The sequence below is a fragment of the Lynx canadensis genome, chromosome C1 (genome assembly GCF_007474595.2).
Source record: "Lynx canadensis isolate LIC74 chromosome C1, mLynCan4.pri.v2, whole genome shotgun sequence".
Lineage (NCBI taxonomy): Eukaryota > Metazoa > Chordata > Mammalia > Carnivora > Felidae > Lynx > Lynx canadensis.
The window spans coordinates 86,409,907-86,425,400 of record NC_044310.1 but is presented as its reverse complement, the minus strand read 5'-3'; positions in this window follow the sequence as shown (position 1 = coordinate 86,425,400).

Here is a 15,494-nt window from a genome sequence, read left to right as displayed (position 1 = left end):
TGGACAATTAGTATTAGATGTAGGGGGGAAGCAGTCAATGGGTGCAAGCGGTCAATGAATGAGCATGAGAAAACTCCTTGGCATTTCTTTGCACATTTCACAACAGTTCCCCTGGGTGGACACATACAGAAGACTGAAGAGCATTTAGCCATGTATTCATTGACTGACCCTAGCAATGCAGAGCCCAGTCTATCCTTGAGACACACATCTCTAGAGTCTTTCTGAGAACAGAATAAGCTTCCCTGGTTGTTGTATATTACTCATCAGCTGAGAGTCCTTAATAAAAAAAAAAATCATGTACTCAATTAAGTAGGTGTTTAGTGTTTGCAGGATAATCAAAGAGGCATCCTTGAATCTTGTTCATTTAACCAGTCAATGAATATAAGCAGTTAACTACAGTTGGCTGTTGTCCATGGTATATTTTTTGTTGTTTGTTTTTATGGTGCCTAACCCAGGACATAAAAGCAAATGATCAGTGACGGTCATTTTATATATTCAGATAAAATATTCAACAAACACCTTAAATGAGTCAAATTCTCCACATCCTATCCATAACCTTGAAGTTAGTATAAAAGGTTTTCACTACTACCCAAGTGAATAATAAACTTACAGAGGTCAAAAGTATACCTTGGCTCTTCTGTATCTACATAAGGTGCAACTGTTGAATCCTGGCAGCAGATGAAAACAAAATATTCCCAACTAAAGTAAGTGAAATTCACTGGCTAGCCCAGCCATTGAAATTAACAGGCACCTGCTCATCTCAAGAGCCTGAGCTGGTTAGTGGATTTCTCCCATTATCCAAGATGCCTCTCATTGCAATCTGGCTCACATTGCATTGGCAATTTCTATAACGGCCATAGCAGTGGGTTGGCATGTGACAAATGAGAAAGGCATAAAACTGTATGGCTCCAGCCCTACCTATAACACCTCCCCTTTGTTTCTTTCTCTCCTTACCCCCAAATATTAGATCCATCTGCTGGTGTCTCCCTTCAAGATTACCATTATTTCAGAAAAGCAGAAAGAAGCTGACTAAACACTGGTTTAAGCACTTAAAGTACTTTCAGACACTTTTTAAAAATTAATTATTCTCCCGGTTGCCAAATAAAACCATTGTAAGCAAGTAAGATAAATCCTCTGTTTGGTATGGGCATTCATTGTTGCACAATTCTTACTGTCACTTGAATATCCCATATAAATGTATCAGATTTTGGATATTTAAACAAATAACAAGCAAGTGACATGTTATATGAATTTTTATTATTATAACTGGCCCCAGTGTTAGAATTCTCTGTCCAGTTCAGTGCCTTCCAAAGTGTGCTAAAGACCATCTTAAACATTACAATCACCAGGGGGGTATGGGGAAGATTATTAGAAACACAAATATGTATGCATACACAAGCACACACACACACACACACACACACACCCCACTGAATCAGAATATCATGGAAAGGCCATAGGAATCTGCATTCTTAATAAATATAGCCCATGATAGCCCAAATCTGAGACTCCTGTCAAGTCAGTGAACCCTTAAAAAAAACCTCTCGGGTACCTGGGTGGCCCAGGCGGTTAAGCACCCAATTCTTGATTTCATCCCAGGGTGATGACATAGAGCCCCCTGTTCAGAGCATGCTTAAGATCGCTCTCTCTCTCCCTCTGCTCCTCTCTCTTGCTCATGCTCTCTTTCTCTCTCCAAAAAAAAAAAAAAAAAAAAAAAAAACACAAAAAAACAGAAAACAAAAAACCCTCTCTATGCACTTCACCACAAATGAGGGAACTGATAACCAGGACATTTCATTATAAACGTATGAAGGAGGTTAATTGGACAAAATATGCTGAGCTACCACTACTCCACACTGAACCTTGCATTTAACCTCGAGTATAGCACCTCCCACAATATTTTGCATCAAAAATATTTGGTGTATCTATTCCCCCTACTTAGCTGTAAGCTAGGAGAGAGCAGCAAAAGTGTCTTATTTTATTTTCCTAGTGACTCAGAGAGTGCTAATTATATGTACTAAAATAAAGGAATAAAAGAATAAATCTTGCATCTGGTAAGTCAGCTTATTCAGATATAGAATACAGCCAAACACAAATTTAAATAAATTCCACTTAAAGTTGCCAGAAGAGCAATACATCATATTTCATTGCATCTAAGATGCCATTGATTATAAGGCACACCATTATTTTATGTACTACTGAGAAAAGAAAAACTCTGGAAAGTAAATGTGACACTACCATTGATTGTAAGATACATCCCAATTTCAAGGATGAAAAAAAAAAGTGAAAAAGTATGTATCTCAGCATCCATGAAATAGGGAAATTATTATATGGTACCCTGATATCCAGAAAGAATAAACACACCTTCACAAAAACTGGTTTTCTTGACTGTATCATCCATTTATTCCTGATTCATCCTATCACCATGCAAAGCAATTAGGGTACATACTTCACATTAACTATAGTCTGAGAAATGCTATAGAAAGACACTTTTCCCATTGAACGCTGTCCAAAGCATGTGCAACTTACTAGAAAATGTAGGTCTCAAAAGACCTTGATTCATTGATCATCCAAATAGGTCACTTGCCTTTTCATCTAGCTTGCATGTGTGTAGGCCAGAGAGCTCTACAATATGAGCTTTAAATTGTATTCAGTGTTTAAATGGGAGTAATAAAAATAAGTGGGTGGGCCAGGGATTGAAGCCATCTATTTAAATGAATTTTAAACCTAATTAGGTGACTAATTGTGCATCAGAACTTAGTTGGTGTACAACATGTCATGTATTGTTAATGATGATTTATTCTAAAATTCTTCATTCAGATTGCTTTGTTCTCCATTTTTGATGAGTCAAATCACTAAAAGGCAGCTTCAGTTTTGACAATATTCTCTTTTTAATCATTCTCTGTCTACTAAATTTGCAGAGATTTAGGAACATCGTAAAATAGAACCCAATGTTACAAAATGAAAAGTAAGAAAACGTGCTGTTTAAAGCCCTCCCTGGAGCCTTACATGTGGCACAGAATTGAAGCAGTAAATTTTGGGGTATATTTGTCAAACACAAAGTAGTACACTGGTAATTATCAATATTTCAACACAAAAGGAGCATTCTATGAGTAAAACTTTGTGTAGGCCTATATAGTATGGTAGTAAATAAACTCTTCTAATACAATTTCCCTAAGTCAACTTTTGGACCAATGGGGGTAAAGGCAGTAAGAAATTAAATCAAATGGTTTCTACTCGGCTGGCCCAAAAAGAGATGGAATTATGGTATCAAGGAAATAAAAAGTAGGTAATTAATCTTTGGGGAAGTTCACATGAATCAGATCTGGTAGACAGTTTAGGAGCTTGGTCTCATCTGTCTTCTTTTTTAAAGTAGCTGACTTTACTGAGATGCAGCAGGTTGGAGGGAGGCGGGAGAGGAGTTGCTCTAACACATTAATACAGAGAGGACCCTTACCTTCCAGATTAAGGGCAGACTCTGCACATTCGGGAAACAAAAGAAGAGAATGTCAGAGCTTCTTCTTCCTCTTATTCTCCGCTGTGATCACCCCACTTTCTCACTGGACCCCTGTAATAAACTTTCCCTTCTCTTTATCAGCCTCTCTACTCAACTAGTACTCTGCATTCATAAAAGCAATATGTACTCCTAGTACTCCTCAACTAGTACTCTGCATTCATAAAAGCAATATGTAATCTTAATGTGTAACTCTATGCAGAAAACTGGAAATTGAATTTTTATTTCAGTCCTCCAATGATCCCATTCTGTGACCTTGGGCAAGCCCGGTCCTTCTCTGAACCTCACCTTTCTGATCTGTACAATGAACATAAAACCTCTTTCACAGAGTTATCATAAGCATTAAAGATAGCATAAACATTAAAGACGACGTATGTGAATAACTAATTTTATGCCTGGCACACAGATGGAAACTCATCCAGCAAATATTTACTAAAAGCCTATCCTGTGTCACTTGAACACAGAATATATAACTTGGGTATATAGGTGAGCTAAAGATGTATTAGTGAACCAGACAGACTTTGTGCCTACCCTATTAGAGCTTAAGGTCTACTGATGGGACAATTAAACAACCATAATAAATTATGTTAGTGCTCGGGGCGCCTGGGTGGCGCAGTCGGTTAAGCGTCCGACTTCAGCCAGGTCACGATCTCGCGGTCCGTGAGTTCGAGCCCCGCGTCGGGCTCTGGGCTGATGGCTCAGAGCCTGGAGCCTGTTTCCGATTCTGTGTCTCCCTCTCTCTCTGCCCCTCCCCCGTTCATGCTCTGTCTCTCTCTGTCCCAAAAATAAATAAACGTTGAAAAAAAAAATAAAAAAAAAAAATAAAAAAATTATGTTAGTGCTCTTGTAATGGAATTTCAGGGAGCTTCGTGAGGAACCCATAATGGTCTAATAGGAGGCAGGAAAAATTACAAACAGATATATAGCATCATCCAGGCTAGCCAAAGGAAAAGATTGTTCCATGCAGAGAAAACAGATGAGAGAAGGAAGAACTTATTTCAGGAAGTGAAAAAAGTTGCATTTATACGGGATTGGCAGTTTCAACATGATATGTGCAAGAAGAAAGAGTGCAAATAGGAAATAAAAATCTCTTAAGGAGTTTGGACTTTGTTGTAGATCAATGAAAAACCAATAAAAAGCTTTTACATCAAAAAGGGGCATGATCAGAATCAAATTCTAGAACCATCTTGTTGCTTTAGTTTGAAAAATGGATTGTGATGGAACAAGACAGAAGGAAAAGATTCCTGCTGCAAGAGAGTTGTGTCATTCCACATTCCAAAAGGGAGTGGACTGAGACCTGGCCTAGGGTAGGGACAACTGGGGATAGATGAGGATAGATATGGGAAAATGAGAATAGAATAAAAAGATTGGTAAAGTTGGTGATTTATTTGGATATGTGTAGGGGAAAGGAATAGGGAGGGGGCAGAAAGGAGTTGATGAAAATGAAGTCAATGAGTCATGCTCCAACAACCATGTGAGTGATAGGGCCTTTCACTGAGAAACCAGAGAAGCAGACCAAGAGAAGGGAAGGAGCAGGAGTTTGGTTTTAGATATTCTTAGAAATCTTAGAATTCTGCCACTTGAGAGGTAGGTAAGTTTGCTGTGAGGAGATAATCAATTGGCAGTTGGTTGGCAGTTGGATATACAGGTGTAGAGTTTAGGAGAGAGTTTTGGGCTGTGTCAACATTATTTTTTTTAATTTGCTTTATTCATTAACTCATACTCATTTCTTGTGAAAGATAATCTTTTGAACCTAACAGTTCAGCTCATACTTTCTCAGGTCAACAGGGTTCAAAAGAAATAGCAAAATAGTGCTGTGAGGGCAATAAAGAAAGCCTCTTTACGTGTTTGCCAGCTCTCTTCCCAGGACACCTACAGTTTTTCTGAAGAGCGGCTTCCTGATCTCATATGCAAAGACAGCAAACTACATATATTGCATAAAAAAATGATTTTGCTCAATGTGTGTGATTTACATCTGCCATTTTCTCAAAACATTTCTGCATCTAAGGAGATGCAAAAGGATGGTCCCAGCAGATGACCTCACCTGACAAGTGGCTTGCATCAAATGTGGTCTGCAGGGAAGAAATGAAAAGTGGAGAGAGGCTTTCCATGCTGCGGGTTTAAGAGAGAAAGCTGAGTTCTCTGCGTTCTGTAAGGGAACAGGTTTGCAGCACAGCAAGCTTGAGGGAATATTCTGCAAAGAGCTGTTGCACAAATGAAACAGAACATAAAAGAGCGTGTGCTGATCAGCACACAATTGCAAACAGAAACTGCATCTTTCCTTATTCATTTTCTACTCTGGAAAGCTCTGCTGGGCACTCTATACCCATGAACAATTTCTTTGCCAATTGCAGCAGGCACTTAAGAAAATGTTTTTCATAAACATCCTAGTAACAGACTTCCCCTGATGTTTGTCATGTCCTTTTGGGTTTAATCAATTCTTCACCTTTGAAATTCATTTTCTGAGTTTCACTCCATGAACAGCACTTAAATTTAAAACCAGCCTATAGACCCCTTCTGAGAAAATGATGATGCTATATTTCAGATGCTCATTAATGAAGGACAAAAAATATACCCCAAGTACAAAATCATTTAATTTCCCTTCTCATTTACAGCTGAATCTAAACTTCATTGCATTCTTTATGATGAATTCACCATCCACCTTGGGAATCATCTTTTTTTTCTTTGTACAAATCAAGGGTACGTAGCTCATCAGCCACATCGAAAGCCTATTTGTATACAATAAGTGACCATTATCATTTCTCTGACAAATACAACTTTATCATTTCTCTACCTCCTCTATACTAAAAAGTATTTTTGCTGGATAATTTCCTCATGGTTAGGATATGGCAAAAATTGCTCATGCGGGGTGTCTTTAAAGGAACTTAGTCTCCTTTCTTCAGAAAACAAGAATATGGATAACTAGAAAAATATGTAACTTCAACTCATACCAAGTGTAGCAAATGGGAATTTAAAAACGTAATAACAATGACACTTTAGCCACAATAATAATAGTGGCTTCACTTAGTCAGGATGTCCCATATAGCAGAACTTTGCTAAGTTCCTTACTAAGAAGTTAACATACTTTTTAAAAGTTTTAACTCCATAGGGACCCCTGGGTGACTTAGTCAGTTAAGCCTCCGACTCTTGATTTTGGTTCAGGTCATGATCTCACGGTTCCTGAGTTTAAGCCCCGAATCAGGCTCTGCACTGACAGCGTGGAGCCTGCTTGGGATTCTCTCTCCCTTTCTCTCTGTGCCCCTCCACTGCTCACACTCTCTCTTTCAAAATAAATAAACTTTAAAAAAATAATTAGAAAGAGAGAGAGAGAGAGGGAGGAAGGAAGGAAGGAAGGAAGGAAAGAAGGGAGGAAGGAGAAAGAAAGAAAAAGAAAGAGAGAGAGAGAGAAAAAGAAAAAGAAAGATTGATTCAACTCCATTAAAATGCTGAGATAAATATTTGTTTTAATTGCCTTTTTCACCCCCTTGGTGCCCCAAGGTAATGGAGATGGCTAAATACACAACACTCAACATTTGATAGATGAGGTGACAGCATTTGATTAGGCACATATACTCACAGCTCAGGGAAGGAGGTACCATGTGCCATAGAGGGCCACATGAGGGCTGCAATCAGAAACACAGTGAACCAGGGATTACAGGGTTTAGGCTTCGTAGTATCAAAAGGGTGGTTCTAATGGGCTTGTGTGAATACTCCTGTACATGGCAGGGAACTAAATCCACGAGGATAAGCAGGAATGGCTGGCACTTGGTCCATTTGACAAGGAAGCATGCTTGGCTAGATAGGGGACCTTATCTCTAGGAGCAGAATAGAGAGAAGAACGTGTGTTTAGGATACTTGAGGTCCTTCCAACTTCACCAGATGTCCATGCAGCACTTAACTTTAAACCTTAATTTTAGGCCTTACACTCTACTATTTTCTTCTCCTTATCAGAGGTAAGAAACTGAAATTTAGAGGTTTAATGATGTTCTGGGGTGATACAGAAGACATATAGCACAGCCAAGATATGGGCCTAGGTTTCTTACTCCACAGGAAAGGAAGTACTTATTTCTTGTCCTAAATGAATACTTTGTGTTATATTTCAAGCTTGCTCTACTTTTTGAGAGATAATGGAATAATCTCCTTGAAAATCAATCAAATTGACTTTACTTTAAAAGAGATAAACATCAGGGTGCCTGGGTGGCTCAGTCAGTTGAGCATCCAACTGCAGCTCAGGTCATAATCTCATGGTTCGAGGGTTCAAACTCCATGTTGGGCTCTGTGCTGACAGCTAGAATCCTGGAGCTTGCTTTAGATTCTGTGTCTCCCTCTCTCGCCCTGTCCCCATTCGCACTCTGTCTCTCTCTCTCTCTCTCGAAAATAAACATTAAAATAAATAAATAAATAAATACATACATACATACATACATACAAACAAAATAAAAGAGATAAACATCTGGGGTGCCTGGGTGGCTCAGTCGGCTGAGCATCCAACTTCAGCTCAGGTCATGGTCTCACAGTTCATGAGTTCTAGTTCCACACTGGACTCGCTGCTGTCAGCAGGGAACCCGCTCCAGATCCTTGCCCCCCTCTCTCTGCCTCTTCCCCATTTGCACTCTCTCTCAAAAATAATTAAACATTAAAAAAATCAAAGAAAAGAAAAAAAGAGATAAACATCTAAATCCTGCTTAGAAATTGTGGTAGGCAAAATAATGGCCCCCTAAAAATGTCTATGTCCTAATCCCTGGAACCCTTTCATGACAGAAGGGATTTTGCAGATGTGATTAAGTTATGGATCTTCAGATGGGGAGACTATCCTGGATTATCTAGGTGGGCCCAATGTAATCACATAAGCGTCCTCATAAGCCAAAGAGGGAGACAGGAGAGTCAGAGAAGAAACGAGATGATAGAAGCAGAGGTCAGAGTAATATCGTCTCTGGCTCAGAGCCATGAGCAAAGCTATGTGGGCAGCCTCTAGAAGCTGGAAAAGGCAAAGCAACAGATTTTTCCCCAGAGCCTCCAGAAGGAAACAGCCCTAACAACACCTTGTTGAGATCCAGTTCAGATTTTTGACCTCCAGAGCTGTAAGATTATAAATTTATGTAGCAGCTACAGAAAACTAATACAGCAGTGGTAAACAGTAATTCTTGTTTCAAACTTTGTTTTAACTTTCTCTCCATATCTGCAATTTCTTCCTGGGAGATTTTGATATCCATGAACCTCTGCTCCTATGGCCTCTCACAGAACCTTTAAATGTCTGTGTCTGCTCAGCTTTCCCAAATTCTACCTCATCTCCAATTTCCTATTTCAGATTATCATTCGCACAATTTACCTCCTACTTTCTTCTTCTCAAGGATTCTCATTCCCATTTTATTTCTGCTACTTCCTTTAATGTGAATCTCAGGCTTTCTGGCCTCCAATTTCTATTTTACTGATTCTTTCCATGCTCTATGCTGCTTCTCCTGTTCTGATGTACTTACATCATCTCTTTTCAACTGAGGACTCCGTTTAGATATGTCTCCCTATAAGTCTTTCTTATTCCCCAAAATCAGAACCTCATTTTATACAATCATGTCAGTTTTTGTAGCAGTTATAATTTATGTGATTTGAAGAGAAACCAGAGCATTGTAGCAGTTATAATTTAATGAATACTTTTATATATTAAGGTCTAGCTCTCCATTAGACACAATCTTTGTTCAAGAATGGTTTATGTCTTGTTTACAATGGTTATCTCTAACATTGAGCCAACTATCTAGCACATAATATATATTCAATAAATGTTGAAGTTATCAATAAATATGAAGTCCTGGTGGTAATTCCTGAAACTGAAAAGAGAATACAACCATTCTTTAAAAAAAAAAAAAAACATTTATTTATTTTGAGAGACAGAGAGAGAGCACAAGTGGGGAGGGGCAGAGAGAGAGAGGGAAACACAGAATCTGAAGCAGGCTCCAGGCTCTGAGCTGTCAGTACAGAGCCCGACGCAGGGTTCGAACCCACAAACGATGAGATCATGACCTGAGCCAAAGTCAGACGTTCAACCAACTGAGCTACCCAGGTGCCCTAACCATTCTTTATTCTAATTCTAATTCCCAATAATCAGAATAAAGACATCATAGTATATATTAATCAAGTACAACATACGCAACATTTATATTTTCATTCAAAATATAGTCAACTTGGGGTGCCTGGGTGGCTCAGTTAGTTAAGCATCTGGCTCTTGGTTTCAGTTCAGGTCATGATCTCATGGCTTCATGGGTTTGAGCCCTGCATCAGGCTCTGTGCTGCCAGCACAGAGCCTGCTTGGGATTTTCTCTCTCTCTCTCTACCCCTCCCCCACTCATGCTGTCTCTGTCTCTCTCAAAATAAATAAACCTAAATATATATATATATATATTATATATAATATATATATACATATATATATTATATATATGTATATATATAATACATACACATATAGTCAACCTATATATACACGCATATAGTCAACCTATATATATATATACATATATATACTATATATATAGTATATATACACATATAGTCAACCTGTATGAGTATGTTCACACACACACACACACACACACATGAATTTCATAGAGCCATTCTTTATAATGTTCTACTATAACGGCTAAAATTTCAAATTAAAATACCATTGAGTACTACCAGTTCTATCAACTGGGCCAAATAAAATATGGTAGAATTTATATCACATTACAGGTCTTGCTGAACCCAAGAGTGACTTCCCTTTAAGGCCAGTTTCATGAGTGGGCAACCTGAGAAGTGGTACAGGGCCCCACATTCAGAAGGGCCTCACACCTAGTTTAATGCTGTATGGTGACTATCTCGAACTTCTTAATATTATTCAACAAGGGCCCCACATTTCATTTTACACTAGAATCTGCAAATTATGTAGCCTGTGGGATGGATTCCTTCCATGATAGTTTTTAAGACTCTGTTATATGTCAACCATCATTTATGGGGGTAAGAAATATGAATATGATGATGGCCTAAGGATGATGCACATAGACAAAAAAATATTTACAAATAATTAAAAAATAATGTGACAAAGTTTGTAATGAAGACAAGTGAGGACTATAGGAACACTAAGGGAGAGGCCAAGGATTCTGCCTGAGAGAATTGAGAAAGGCTTCTCAGAAGGGAGCACATTTGGGGTGCCTGGTGGCTCAGTCGGTTGAGCATCCTACTCTTGATTTTGGCTCAGGTCATGATCCCAGGGTCATGGGATGGAGCCCCACATTGGACTCCTCACTGAGCATGTATTCTGCTTAAGATTCTCTCTGTCTCTCTGTCTCTCTCTCTCTCTCCCCCTCTTTCTCTCTCTCGTTCTCCCCTGCTTGCTCTCTCTCTCTCAAGAAAAAAAAGAGAGAGAGAGAGAGAGATCACATTTGAGCTCAGTCCTCAAAACTGAATAGGAATTCTTTAGTGGGAAAGTTCATTATTAATGTAGTGATTAAAATTCTTAACAAGTGGACAAGAAGAATTATAGGATGATAGGATTGTCACCTACTACTTTTTCAGGTCAGAGAGTATCCAGTTTGTTCATTTCATCACTCTCCCAAAACAGGTCCAAGGGTGCTTCCCCACAACAACCAAGTTAGGAAACAGGCAGACTGCCTGCTTCTTTACAGTACATAAAGACCTGGGCAGGTGGGGTAGGGAGAGAGTGATGAACAGTGAGCACAGGGCATAGAGGATCTGCTAGAGTCACCTGACAAGGACAGAGGAGAAGGCATAGGCACTGAGTATGGGCAAGACAACAGGCTACTTGGTACAGCTTTTTAATCACCCAAAGTGTCTTAGCCAGGACATTCACCTGGGTCCTCTCTCCTTTCAGAAAACTTCACTAAGACCAGCCTGTTGGCTTTTTGACATCCCTGTAGTAACTCTCTCACTTTCTCCCTCTTTTCTTACTTCCTCTTAATTTCAGGGTAATCCTTTCCTCTGCAGCCTTTCCCAGTGTCCTTCAAAGGGAAGCCTTCTCTCTCTTCTCAAAACTTATTCATTTTTTTCACATTATTCATTTATGACATATTAAGCCTTAAGCCCAAATCATTAACAATTAAATAACCAGTTCTTTCCTCAAGGGGAAAGAGGGCTTACTATTTAAAACATTCCAGAAGATGAAGGATAATATTTGTTTCCTATCCTACTGGTTCACAGAAGTAAAGAAACACTGAAGAGTTAAGTCTCCATATAAGAGAGTCTGTAAAAGGTCCATGGAGCACAGGATGGGAGATTCTGACTCAGGGTCCTTGGGGCAGCTCCCAAGGGCTCCTTGTGGCTTCACTTAGCATCAGCTAATTCCTATGGCTAAGATGGAAACCTTGGCTCCACCTTCTCATAACTCTTCCCTTTTCCAAAAGAAGAGCCCAAATAAGGTCTACTCATCTCTTACAAGATCTAGAAGCTACAGCTCTAAGGTCTGTGATGTCTGCTTTTCTGTCCAAAGCTTTATCTCAGAGGAAAAGGAAATGTCTAGACCTTGCCAAAGAGATGTAAAGAAATTTGTGACTCTGAGGAATTAGAACAACCTGGGTCAGTAGCAGAACTTTCCATTTCATCTCCTCCTTGTAGCAAGGGAAGGAGCCCTACTTTGGATATCAGATTGCTGAAAAGATACCCAAACCAAACAACATATTGTTGGATATCATTTTTATCCAATATGAGAATCTCCAACTTTTAACTCATTTTGTTACTAGTGTTATCATAGCTTCACAAAATAATTTGGGAAGTGTTTCCTTTTGTCTATGCTCTAGAAGAGTTTGTAGAAAATTCATTTTATTTCTATTTAAATTATGCATGGGTCCATAGATACATTATTGTGAAAGTGCCAATTCTCTCTGAATTGATCTAAAGATTCAAAGGAATCACAATAAAAACTCCAGTAATATTGTGTGTGTGTGTGTGTGTGTGTGTGTGTGTAAATTGACAAGCTGACTCTAAAATTTACCTGTAAATAAGAAGGGCCAAAAATATCCAAAACAATCTTGAAGAACAAATCTGTGGGCTTATATTGCCAGGTACCAGGATTCATTATAAAACTATAATAATTAAGCTAGTGTATAATTGTTGCAAGAATAGAAAAACTTACCAAAATTACAGACAAGAGAGGCCAGAACCAGACCCATGCATTGTGTCAGCCTTCACTCAGGACAGGATTTCTCACATTGCCTACATCTAATGCTTATGCCTTCTGTTCTCAGGGGAGTTGGAGAGTCAGGGAAGGAGTCACTAACCAATCCTCTTGATGCATTAGCATGACTGGGAAAGTCAAAACTTGCAAGGATACTTTAAAAACAAAGCAAAAAACAAATGAACAAAACAAGCTTGTCTAGCTATAGACATTAAGAAGGAACTAGTGTAAGGTCTACAGCAAACTGTCGTCTCCTTATACTATCACTCCTCTGGGTGTACTGCCAAGCATTTGATAGGAGCCTAGGGTTACTGTTGGCCAGCAAGGGGAGCAGTCAGGAAGAAAAGTTAGACATGGTGAGGGGAAGAATGAGGAAAAGCTAGAATCCACCGGTACTTCTGTGTCTGTCCACAGACATATCTAAGAAAAGCTTCAGAATAATGGCCACTTCCTTATTTTCTCCTTCCAAATTTTGTGCAAGTTCCTCTATTAGCCAGTACTAATGGAAAAAACACTCAGAGAAGGAGATTCTTGGAAACATAGTTCTCAGCTTAACCAAGTTAACACAGAAGAGTTGGACATACAGAGTTACCTGATTTATAACAAATGTAACATTGTATTATAATGCAGAAAGGATGATCTTTTCAATAAATGTACTTGGATTAATTAGATATTCATATGATAAAAATAAATCTGGATACCTAGTTCACACAACAAATATAATTAATTTCAGATGGATTATAGATCTAAATGTTAAAGGGAGAACACAATTTTAAAAGAAGACATAGACCAATATTGGTCTTCATAACCTTGAGATAGGAAGAAATTTCTTAAACAGGACACAAAAAACATTAATTATAAAGGGTAAAATTTTGTAAAATTGGCTACATTAAAATTCATATTCACTATTCATCAAAAAATGCCATTAAAAGAGTAAGAAGGCAAGCTAAAAAGTGGGAAAAGATATATGCAATACAGATGCTAGGAATTAATATTCATAATTATTAAAGCACAGTTACAAATAAATAAATATGCAAACAAATAAATAAGTAAGCATATAATTCAGCAGAAAAATGGACAAAAGATGTGTACAGACATATTAGAAAGGAATATATCTAAATGGCCAATATATTAGTTATTCATTGCTGTGTAATAAATTACCCCAAAACTTCATGGCATAAAACCACATACATTTATCATATCACATTTATTTATCTCACATACACTTATTTTGCCCACAGGTCAAGAATCTTTGTATTTACCGGGGTCTTCTGATTCTGAGTCTCTCACAAGGCTGCAGTCACCTTAAATTTTTTTTTAATGTTTATTTATTTGTGAGAGAGAGACAAACAGACAGACAGACAGAGTGTGAGCAGGGGAGGGGCAGAGAGAAAGGGAGACACAGAATCCGAAGCAGGCTCTAGGCTCTGAGTTGTCAGCACAGAGCCGATGCAGGGCTCAAACTCATGAGCTGTAAGATCATGACCTAAGCCAAAGTCAGACTCTTAACCAACTGAGCCACCCAGGTGCCCCAAGGCTGCAGTCATCTTTAACTAATGTCCATTAAAGATGGAGCTGTCCCAAGCTCATTCCAGCTGTTGCTGGCAGCATTCACTTCCTACCTAGCTGTTGGACTGAAGCTTGAGTTCCTTAGTTTGCAGTCATAAGGCCTCTCCATACGACAGGTCACAAGACAGCTTCATAAGAGTAAGCAATCAAGAAGGTAAGAGTGCCAGCAAAACAGATTTCAGTTTTTACAACCCAATCTTTGAAGTCACGTCCTATCACTTTTGCCACATTCTCAAGATTTGAAGCAAGTCACTAGATGGAGCACACACACAAAGGAAAGTGGTAGATTACACAAAGGCGGGACTGTCAGAACAACTAGCACCCTCAAACACTACTGACTGGAGTATAAATTGTAACAATCATCTTGGAAAAAGGTTTGGTAGTATTTATTCAAGTTGAATATACATATAACTTCTGACCCAGCAATTCTATGTATCCATGTGCTCATTCAAAGAAAGTAAAAAGAAAAAAAAAAAAGTTCATAGCCACACTGCCCATGATAGCCAAGGCAATTCAAATCTCAATTAGGAAAATGTAGAAATAAATTATATCCTATTTTTACAATGAAAGTCAGCACAACAATGAGAATGAGTAAGTTACAACTACATCCAACAATATGGACCAATCTATCAAATGTAACTTGAATGATACGCTAGATACTCAAAGGAGAATACTGCACAATTCCATTTTTATAAAATGCAAGCCAAAGTAATCTATGGTATTAAAAGTCAGAATAGGTTTTCTCTGGAGTAGTGACTGGAAGGGGGCACAAAGGGGCTTCTAGGACTTTCTCAAAAACTTTCAATAATTTTCTATCTCCTTCAGAACTTACTGAACTACAAGACCCTGCACTATCTGTCCTCTAATCCCCCCACCCCACTATCTCTCTGTCTTCATCTACTATTCTCCTGGCTCACTACTGGAGTTTCCTTGAAAACTCCAACCATGTTTCAACATGAAGGCATTTTGCCTTATTGCTGCTATGCATGGAAAATTCTTCTCTCAGATTTTGGGATGCCTCATATGCTCATCCTTTTTCAGGCTTTGTTCAAATGCAAGCTCAGCGAGGCCTTCCCTAATTATATAAAGTTGTCTTGTCTTTAACCTACTTTATTTTCACCATGCAGTTATCAATATCTGGTATATAATACATTTATTTGTCTAATATCTATCCTCCTCTACTAGAGTGTAAAGTTCATGAGCAGGGACTTTTTTTTTCACTGCTGATGCCATGGAATCTAGAACAGTGCCTTA